Source organism: Myotis nattereri (assembly GCF_964212035.1).
Source record: "Myotis nattereri genome assembly, chromosome: 5".
NCBI lineage: Eukaryota > Metazoa > Chordata > Mammalia > Chiroptera > Vespertilionidae > Myotis > Myotis nattereri.
The window spans coordinates 30,722,594-30,730,777 of record NC_138080.1 but is presented as its reverse complement, the minus strand read 5'-3'; positions in this window follow the sequence as shown (position 1 = coordinate 30,730,777).

The window sequence follows — 8,184 nt, the reverse complement described above, 5'->3', positions numbered from 1 at the left end:
TCGGTTGCAGTAGGAATGTGGAAAGGGTCCTTCATCATTGAGCAGGATGGGCGGCTGTCTCCTCTTCATTTGGTCTGAAAAGTCCATTTTCTTCCCTGGAGCAAGGGGTCCTGCCTTTTGCCATTGAATCGCTCACTCCAGTTTTTGCCCCCCGGCCCCCATCCGCCCCCATCTGCCCCCTGCAAAGAGGACCAGTCAGTGGAGCGAGGGGTCAGGCAGCACCCTGACCCTTCTCCCCAAGGCCTAGGTGGCCTGTTCTTAGTGGGAACAGCTGCCTGCCCCTCACCCGACCGTCCTCCCCAGCCCTGCTGTGGGCCTGGCTGTGGGGTCCCCCCTTATGTAGACCTAGCACAGAGCTCCCTGAACCCACATCTGTATCTTAAACTCTGGGCCAAGGGTTCTCTTGGCCGGGCCTGTCCAGAGCTGGTAGGCACCGTGTGGCCAAGAGGGCTGTGCCTGGAAGGTGGAGGTGACCTGGAAATGTTTAAAAAGCCCTGGCCAGTGTGACTGGGTTGGAGCGTTGTCCCTGTGAAGGGTTGTGGGTGTGATTCCCGGCCAGGGCACATACCTAGGTTTCGGGTTTAATACCCCAGCCCCAGTTGGGGTCTGTGCAAGAGGCAACAGATCGATGTTGCTCTCTCAGGTCGACGTTTCTCTCTCTAAAATAACCAATGAACGTGTCCTCCGCTGAGGATTAAAAAAATAAAAGGACCGAGCTTTTGTGTTTTGCGATGTTGGTAACCTTTTTATACATACTTGCTGGTTGGGGTTTGATGCAACCTGAGCGCACAGGGCGGGGGCACCTGTTGGATGGCCTCCAACCAACAAGGCAGCAATTTCCAACTGGTGCGCCACGAGAATTTTTAAAACATGCAACACCTGACTATTTAGTAGGGACACTGACCTCTTTTCCCTTGGATTGTCAAATTCAAAAATGCAGCAGCCAACACAATAGCCATCCGGTGTGAATGAAACAAAATTACATCTATTTTTTGTCAGATCAGCAAAACAATGTTGGCGTGCCGGGAGTTGTCGTAGTTAGTGTATGTGTGCCATGAGATGAAAAAGATTGAAAATCGCTGCTCCAGGGGATCAGGTATTAAGGCTGCTGGCCACCCATCTCTACCCCCGTCCATGCCAGTCCTGCCCGCACCCTGGCCATCATGTCCACTCAGCTTTGATCCTTCAGCAGGTTCCCTCCAGCCCTGTCGCTCTCAGGACGCTGGTGCCCTCCAGTAGCTTCACTCCTTTCACCCCTGAAAGGGGCAGGTGGTGCCGTGGGACGCGGTGGGACTCACAACAGGTGTGCCAACACTTGGGGTCTGCGCACGCCGTTTCCTCTTCATCCTCCCTGCAGGTGTCACAGGTGGGCCAGCGCAGGGTCAGGGCCAGCATCCGCTCCTTCCAAGTGTCCTCATCCAACAGTGTCTGCCAAAGCCAGCAGCCGGCAAGAGATGGCTATGTAGGGCCTTCTTGGTGAGGACGGCTCTGTCCCTGCACAAGCAAACTCATCTCGTGAAATGTGAGTTCAATCTGGATGTTGTCAGGTGGTGTGGGGGGTGGGTCCAGCCTGACCTGGGCAGCAGGGGGTCTGGGTTCAAGTCTCAGAGTGGACTGTTGGGTGAGTGTGGCCCTGGGTGGGCTTCCAGCACGGACTGGGCCCACATGGCTTCCCGGGGCACCGAGTTCACCTTAACTGTGCAGGGTCACAGGCCAATGCCATCCTCCCATCCTCACGAGCCAATCTTCCTGTGGGCCTTCCGCCCAGCCCTCTGCAGTCCATGAGGCCAGGGGCCCACTCAGTCCACCCAGAGATTACCGTCTAGGGCAGCGGTTCTCAACCTGTGGGTCGCAACCCCTTTGGGGGTTGAACGACCCTTTCACAGGGGTCGCCTAAGACCATCGGAAAACATATATAATTACATATGTTTTTGTGATTAATCACTATGCTTTAATTATGTTCAATTTGTAACAATGAAATTGGGGGTCACCATAACATGAGGAACTGTATTAAAGGGTCGCGGATTAGGAAGGTTGAGAACCACTGGTCTAGGGTAAGGCAACCCCCTCGGTGTGGGCCATCTCCCTGCCACAGCGTTCAGTTAGTTCATGGGGGGACAAACAGTGCATTAGGGCTGGTGCTGTCGGGACTGTGACTTGTTGGAACTGTTTGAAAAAAGAAATTCCTTTTTCACTGGATTTGAAACTGGGCAAATATAAACTGTTGGGCAAACACAGCCACTCAGAGTGAGGCCAGCAGCCCAGAGGGAACCAGAGCCGTGAGGGGCCTCCCCAGGATGCCACCGTGCACCTACCTGATCTCGACCCCCCAAGGTCACGGTTAGGAGCCAAATGAATTCCCTTTTGTGCTTAAGACTGAGTGGCAACCCAGAGTTCTGTCCTTGACCTTGTCCCTGCCCTGAGATAGGCAGAAGCTGAAGCTGGACCTGTCAGGGCAGACTGCCCTCTTGGAGGCTTTTAGAACCCCCATTTCTCCCTTTACCCCCCTCCCCCAGCTGTCTCTCAGATCTAATGGTGAGGTAATCAGGGCTGGAGCGCAGTGCAGGAGTACTTGGGAGGGTGTGTCTGTTCTGGTCTGGACTTAGCAGACCGCCCTCCCCTCCCCCCAGCCAGGGAGACGGCAGGAGAGGGGCCGAGGGGCAGGACTCACCCAGATGTGGCAGTCAGAAACATGGCCAGGCTGGAGCCTGGGACTCCTGACTTCCCATCGAGGCTGAGCCGAATGATCGCAGAGCCATGGTCAGGTCTGGGAGGGGGGATGCAGATGTTTTTAAATAGCGGTACTGAAGTAAATTCTCCATAAGACGAATGACAATGGGGTAAGTTTTGACATCCTGTATACTAGTACTCCTGAAACCTTCAGCACAATTAAGGTGATATGGTTGTCACCCTGTTTCCCTGTGCCTGTCTGCAGTCCCTTCCCCCCAAGCACCCCTTCACCCAGGTCTCTATAGACTTATTTGAATTTTCTGTCTTTACAGAAATGAAATCACACAGTGGCCTCTTATTGATTTGGTCTGGCTTCTTGTGCTAGGGATAATTATTCTGAGATGTGTTCATGTGGGTTTCTTTTTCTCTGTGACTTGTATTCCATTATACAGATATGTTTGTTTATTCATTCATCTGGTTTGCCTTGGGGTTGATTGCAGTTTGTGAGGGCATGAGGGTTAATTTGCATATTACCTCTTTATTATATAGGATAATTATAAACATGATTGTGACTTTGTCCTATGATCAACAGGTGCTCAGGTAGAATAGATTAGGACCCTTTCTCAGAGTTACCTCTTACTTGTTGCAAGCCAAACAATTGAACAAGCAGGCTGCGTGGGGCGACCAGGCCGGCGGGGGGATTAGTGAGGGATGACCAGGCTAGCAGGGGGGCAGTTGGGGGTGACCAGGTTGGCATGGGGGGGGGGGCAGTAAGAGGCAACCAGGCCAGCAGGGGGGGCAGTTAGGGGTGACCAGGCCAGTGGGCGGGGGGGCAGTTGGGGGTGACCAGGCTGGCAGGGGGGGCAGTTGGGGGCAAGCAGGCCAGCAGGGGGGACAGTTGGGGGTGACCAGCCTGGTAGGGGGGCAGTAAGGGGTGACCAGGCCAGCAGGAGGGGGGGCAGTTAGGGGCAACCAGGCTGGCAGGGGGGGGCAGTTAGGGGTGACCAGGCAGGCAGGCAGGTGAGCAATTAGGAGCCAGAGCTCCAGGATTGTGAGAGGGATGTCCGACTGCCGGTTTAGGCCCCATCTCTGGGATCAGGCTGTCGGACATCCCCCAAGGAGGTCCTAGATTGGAGAGGATGCAGGCCAGGCTGCAGGATACCCCCCACCCCCATGCACGAATTTTGTGTACCAGGCCACTAGTCTCATATAAAGCACCAAGTACAAAGAGATCATCTGCTATGATGGAGGAAGCGTTGTCAGCATCTCCCAATTTCCAGGGGGATCCCATTTCTTCTCTAATAGAAAACATGCAGCAGACGGCTTGGGTTACTACATATACAAAACTGCATACAGGGGTTGGCAACAGTAGGTTTACAGTTCTAATACAAATAAATAATACAATAATTAATAAATAATAATACAAGAATAAACTGTTTCACATACAACTATAAACCTACTGTTGCCCACCCTTGTAGAGAAAAAGCAAGAGAAATATGGGGGGAGAGAACACATTATGGTTTGGCTCAATGATAATAATACATAATTTTATATACTTATATAGTTTATTGATAATTATTTTATCTTATTAAATGATTACATTTTATTATATATTATATTTAATTATATAATAGTATAATTAGTAATGTATTAGTAATATATATTAATCCAATTATGGTAGTTTTATTTTAACAGAATATTAACATAGGTTAATATATTAATAAAATCATTAAAACAATTTACTGCCATGGATTATATCTTTTTATAATTTTCAAATAAATTGTAATTATAATGATTGTTTGAATGGCAAATCTTTATGTCCCAGGCATCTTGCTGAAATTGCGTTTTGCCCTGGCCGGTGTGGCTCGCTTGGTTGGAGTGGCACCCATGCACCAAAAGGGTGGAGGGTTCCATTCGGGTCAGGTCACATGCCCAGACTGGAGGTCTGATCTCAGGTGGGGGCGCCTTTGGGAGGCAGGTGACCAGTGTTTCTCAAATACATTGCGTTTTCTTCCTTATTTAAGCACAGGAGGTGCTTGAGCTCGGCCGGTGGATGTGCGCAGCCACAGGCGTAGATATCTCCGCCCAGGAGAGGGCGCTGTGACTCAGTCACGGCTCACAGAGGGACTTGGTGTAGCCTTGTGGTGCGCAGGCGCAGTGCCTGGGCGCGTGCATCGGTGCTGCGGAGGGGGGTGGGGGGGCGGGGCGGGGCGAGGGGAATGAGGGCGTCAGCCCGGGAGACGTAGGGAGGGACACCCCGAGCGGGCTGCACGGAGCACCTCCTCTGCGGCGGGACGCGCGGGGCCCAGTGGCGCCCTAAGAGCCACCTGCACCCGCACCTGGGGCTGCAGGGTCCGGACACCCGCTACAAGGCTATAGGTGGCCGGGGGCGGTTCGGACCCAGACTCTGGTTCCGCTCAAATCCTTGGGTGGACCGGGTCGGGGGCGGGCGGGAGGGGTTTGCGCCACCTGCCACCCTGGAGGCGGCAGAGAGGAGAGTCCGAGAGGCTGACCGCTGTCCGAGGCCGCCCAGCTCCCAGCATGGCAGGGTCTGGCCTGAGAAACAGACCCCGAGTCCGGACCCGGGGGGCGGACCGCTAGGAAGTGAGTGAGGTCCGGGCGGTCGAACATCAAAGGGGAGTGGAGGAAACCATCTGCTCTTAAAGGCAGGGGGGGACGCTCTCGGGCTGGTTCTTGGGCGAGACCAGGTGTTTGCAAGTGAGGGGAGGGTGACCCTGACCCCCAGGGGACACGGGGCCATGGCTGGGGACATCTGTGGTTGTCATGACTGAGGGGTGCCCCTGGCATCGAGTGTGGGGGTCAGGGATGCCGCTCGACACCCCACACTGTCCAGGACGGCCCCCTCCGCGGGTGACCTGCTCCATGTCCACGTAGCGGAGGGAGACCCTGCTCTGCCACCAGCTTTGTGGCTCTGGGGAAACCTAGCGGCCACTCCCTTTATGTCCGCCACGCCTGCCACCGAGTGAGGGGGCAGCTGACCCCGAGCGCACCTGCCTCCCCTTCCCGGCGAGGAAGTCCTCATTGGCCTTTTCTCTGGAGAAAGTGCGTTTTGGTGGTTTGAACATTGAAAGGGAAGATTAGGACTCGATGGGCGGCTCGATGGTTGGAGCCTCTGGCTGGATCATCGTTCCCGGTCAGGGCACACACCTAGGTTGCCGGTTCTATCCCTGTTGAGGCGCTGAGTCTGGATTTTTTTAAAAAATATATTTTTATTGATGAGAGAGAGAGAGAGAGAGAAAGAAACATCAATGATAAGAGAGAATCATTGCTAGGCTGCACCGAGCCCGCAACCCGGACATGTGCCCTTGACCGGAATCGAACCTGGGACCCTTCAGTCCCCAGTCCGACACTCTAGCCACTGAGCCAAACCAGGCTCCGGAGGAGCAAACTGAGGTACCTGAAGGGATCGCTGACATCAACCACGAGGGAGGGGGGGTCCAGTGAACCACGAAAGGGTGAGAGAGTTGGTCTGGAAATGCTAGGAAGGGGCTGGAAGTCCTGGACCCTTTGCCATGAACTGCAATTTAAAGTCTCAAGAGCAGCCGAAACCGGTTTGGCTCAGTGGATAGAGCGTTGGCCTGCGGACTGAAGGGTCCCAGGTTCGGTTCCGGTCAAGGGCATGTACCTGGGTTGCGCGCATATCCCCAGTAGGAGATGTGCAGGAGGCAGCTGATCGATGTTTCCAACTCTCTATCTCTCTCCCTTCCTCTCTGTAAAAAATCAATAAAATATATTTTAAAAAAAATAAAATAAAGTCTCAAGAGCAAAGGGAATAAAGACCCCATCTCCAAATACAGCCACAGTCTGACATCCTGGGAGTCAGGGTTTCAACATGTGGATTGGGGGGGGGGGGGGCACTTTTTTGTCCATGACAACAGATATACTGTGTATATACTGCTTATGTACTGTATGTACATATGTGCTTTATACATAAATAGAACAAGTTATTTTTCCCCTTTTCCCTCCCCTCCAAGAACCCATTTATAGCTCCTTAAGGGTGACAGTACCCCGTTGGGAATGCATCCCCAAATGTTAGTATCTTTTTGTTGTTGTTAATCCTCACCCAAGGATATTTTCTCTATAGATTTTTAGAGAGAGTGGAAGGGAGGGAGGGTGGGAGGGCGGGTGGGGTTAAGAGAGGGAGAGAAACATCAATGTGAGAGAGACACCTGGATTGGTTGCCTCCCAAGAGGGATGGAATCTGCAATCCAGGCACATGCCCTTGACCAGGAATTAAATCTGAGACCTGAGACACCACCCCCCCCCCCCCCCCCCAGTGCTCAGGCCAATGCTCTAAACACTGAGCAGCACTGACTGGGCTAATATTTTTTTTAAAATATGTTTTTATTGATTTCAGAGAGGAAGGGAGAGGAAGAGAGAGATAGAAACATCAATGATGAGAGAGAGTCATTGATCATTTGCCTCCTGCACATCCCCTACTGGGGATCGAACCTGCAACTCAGGCATGTGCCCTGACTGGGAATCGAACTGTGACCTCCTGGTTCATACCACTGAGCAACACGGGCCAGGCATTTTTTTTTTATTCCCTTTTCTTTGGCAACCATCAGCTTGTCTATATCTATGGGTCTGTTTCTGTTTTGTTTTGTTTATTCATTTTCTTTGTTGTTGTTTTTAGAGTCCACATACAAGTGAAATCATATGGCATTTGTCCTTCTCTGACTTATGTAGCATAATACCATTAAGGTCTATTTATGTTGTCGAAAATGGCAAGATTTCATTCTTTTTATGACCTATTCAATTCAATTGCATATGTATCACATCCTCTTTATCCAGTTGGCTCATTAATGGACACCTAGGTTGCTACCATATCTTGGCTATTGTAAATAATGCTGCAATGTACATAGGGGTGCATATATCTTTTTTCATTAGTGTGTTTCTTTGGATAAATACCCAGAAGTAGAATTGCTGGGTCATATGGTAGTTCCTATTTTTAATTTTTGAGGAACCTCCATACTGTTTTCCATGGTGGCTCCACCAATTTGCAATCCCACCAACAGTGCACGAGGGTTCCCTTTTCTCCACATCCTTGCCCACACTTGTGGTTAGTTGATTTATTGATGATAACCATTCTGACAGGCGTGAGGTGAGATCTCGTGGTAGTTTCGATTTGTATTTTTCTGATGATTAATGATGTTGAGCATGTTTGAAAATTTATCAAAACTAAGACATTACTGGTAAACGGAATGGTGGTTACCAGGGGCTGGGGGGAAGGGGGCGGGGAATCGTCAACCAGCGGGCATAAAGTGTCAGTGAATAAGCCCCTGAGATGTGCTGGACAATGCTGTACCTATAGTCAGCGGTCATATATTGTTTACTTACCATTTGCTAGAGGATAGATCTCAGTGTACATGTTCTTATCATGATAAAGTTAAAATAAACCAACTAAGACATTAACTTGGGTTCTCTTTACTATTAGCTAGACTACAAACTTTATTTCAGATTTCACCATATTTCCTGCTCACGTCCTTTTTC